We start from the raw sequence: 2,750 nt of genomic DNA, 5'->3' as shown, positions 1-2,750 counted from the left end.
GAAAAAAAAAAATCCAAAAAATCAGATCTTTGATAATAGCCGTCTCTTTTACCAGTAGACCACAATGGTTCATTGACTTTTGCATCGAAATATACATATATATACTTTTTTTTTTGTAACAGAATATATTAAAAATTATTTTTTCAAACATTTTTTCAAAAAAATTGGTTCCGTTTTCGGTGCGGGTTGGGTTTGATATTGGTTTTCGGTATAGCATTTTAAAAACCGTTTGAGAATATAGGCTAAATCTAATAGATTATGAGACTAATTTTCGGATTGATTTCGACTCGGTTCTTTTTGTACCAATATTCTTGACTAACTATGTTAGATAACTAATAAGAAAATATAATATGTTGCAAACTTTTGGAACAAATCGTTCCATAAAAAATCACTTTTTTATTTTTGAATGATTGCAATCGAATACTGGCTACCATATCTGTATATTTGATGACAAAAAAATTAGAATGCTAATAAATGCAAAAAAAAAATTGATTTTATTTAAACCTGATTACATATTTCATAATCGAAATTATTTATATTGGAATGTTAAACATATTATAATCTGCACAAAATCAATGAGTGAAATGGCTATGGCATAGTTGTATAGTCATGCAATATCACATCTTCAATACAATTATCAAAACCTTTACTAATAATTTAAAAAAAAAATATTTTACACAAATATAATTACAAAGAAAAACATAAATATGAAAATTAAAGTTCTAAAAAGAAATGTAAAACAAAAAATATACTTATTCTTGATGGACGGATCAAAATCTAGTCTTATACTATTAAAAAAGAAGATCTATTTTTGAGGTGCCCTTCTGTTTCAACAATATTTACAGATCTCTCCCACTGCTTTAATTTAAACTATGCTTTTAAATTATCTTTATTATTCACGAAATCCTTTTATTCCAACAAACAATATATTTCCGTTTTTCTCTATCCCTTTCAACTAAATAATTTTTAGCATAATTAAAAGATTTTGTGATCTGGAACAAGAGGTCATCGCAAATTGGGGATTTCAAGTTACGTTGTACGAAGTGATTACGAAGGCGATTTGTCTTAGGGTTCGGAGAAGTGGACGAAGGTTTTGCGACTTGATTTTCATCTTGCTAGGAAACCCTTTAGTGGCTTCTCTAATGGTGGTTCTGAATTCAAGATGGAGACGTTGATCCCTGCTGTACTAACAAGTTCCAAGTTCGCAAGAAAAAAAATCAAAAGAGAGGGAAGATTGAGCACTCACTGATTAACATAAATATATCTGTCTTTTTAGTTATCCGAGAACTCCTTTGTGGTTTTGTTGACATTTGGTCGGTGTCGGTGATTTGTAGGGTCTGGGTTTGAAGAATCTTGGGAATACATATTTTTTGAATTCTGTATTGCAATTTTTGACATACACTGAGTTCTTAGATGCTTACTTTCTAGATGTTAGCAATGTGAAACGATGTATGCATTTAGAAGCTGGTTTGATTAATTGCTTGGCTTGGTGGATCTTTTATTCAGTGTCTAATTGGATGCTCTCATGAAAACGTTTGTGTAGTCCATGTGACTGGGTTTTGTGCTTTATGTGCAATGCAGAGGCATGTTAGGACAACCCTTCAAGCTTCTGGCGGAATAGCAGCACCAAGTCTCAAACTTAGGAGGTACGCTTTTGTAAAATAAATACGTAAGAATCTAATCATATCTTTCGGGAAAGAGATGCTCTTCACCACGATACTATCAATTGTACATCTATGTGTCATGTACGTCAGTACGGTTCTCATCCAGAGCTCATAGATTTCACCTTCTGCAAGAGATCTCTGCCATTGGAGGATCTTCTTTGAGGAATGAGAGGAGCCACATCTCATGTCATTGCCAAAAAAAGCCAAAATGATGAAAGCGATGTAAGTTATCTTTTTTTAAAAATGTTGTAAAGGAATTATATAATTTCATAAATAGGGGACTGATTCACTGTCATTGGTTTTTTCTTGACAGTGAATCCTACTCTGATAGATAACAGAGCTACAGATGTTACAAGTATTTCCAACGAATCTTTGCTTGAGACTTAAAGTTTTTGAATTCCGAGATGCGCTTATAAGTTTAGGTGGAGAAGTAGTGGCTTTTGACCTTGTGCACAAAAAAATAGCAGTGGCTTTTGACCAAAATCCTTGGTCTAATGGTTGCAGGATTTTCACAAAAGTTCCAGTGGATGTCGATCCTATGCTTTAATTGGAGGATAACAATCAATAAACACCTCAGCTTTTGTCTAACATTTTCATAAGAATTTTTTTTTTTCACTCATATATTTGTGTACCTCTCAGCTTTCCTCTGATGTTAAAGAGCAGGAAACTTCAGCAGTTGATTACACAACAGGGGACATGATCTTTTTCTACTGTGATTCATACCTCCAAGGCTCTATCTGGTATATGCAGTAGAAGAGAGTGATAGGACAGGAAATGCTATGAAAAGAGGATGACGAAGAAGATGGGCATGATGAAGAACATTTTCACTAACGTGGAAAGTCTGTAAACATTGACATGTTTGGTTTGACCAATTCGGTGACATTTGTCCATGGCTTGCAAGGCCATTCGAGCAAGAACCCCTCACAGGAAAACAAATTTGTTAATAAATTTTTTTAAAACTACTTAACGAAATCAATTACGATATACAACCTCTGCATGCCGGTTTACAAAAACTCGGACGGGTCCTATTTTTCTAAATCAGAAAAACTAAAATCACACCGAATACTAAACAGGTATCCAAATATC

General features: G+C 33.3%; 1 long non-coding RNA gene across 2 annotated transcripts; it reads left to right on the top strand.

The window, feature by feature from the left end:
• The first annotated feature begins 906 nt into the window (after positions 1 to 906).
• Positions 907 to 2,354, top strand: LOC106307709. Of its 2 annotated transcripts, XR_001263376.1 has the most exons (3): positions 908 to 1,646; positions 1,755 to 1,886; positions 1,978 to 2,354. It is a non-coding gene; the product is annotated as an uncharacterized LOC106307709 (long non-coding RNA). The 2 variants fall into 2 exon arrangements; XR_001263375.1 differs by having other exon boundaries at positions 907 to 1,886.
• Positions 2,355 to 2,750: the final 396 nt, after the last annotated feature.

The sequence above is a fragment of the Brassica oleracea genome, chromosome C8, assembly GCF_000695525.1.
Source record: "Brassica oleracea var. oleracea cultivar TO1000 chromosome C8, BOL, whole genome shotgun sequence".
In the NCBI taxonomy this organism is placed as follows: Eukaryota; Viridiplantae; Streptophyta; class Magnoliopsida; order Brassicales; family Brassicaceae; genus Brassica; species Brassica oleracea.
This window is presented reverse-complemented; position numbering and strand designations above follow the sequence as displayed.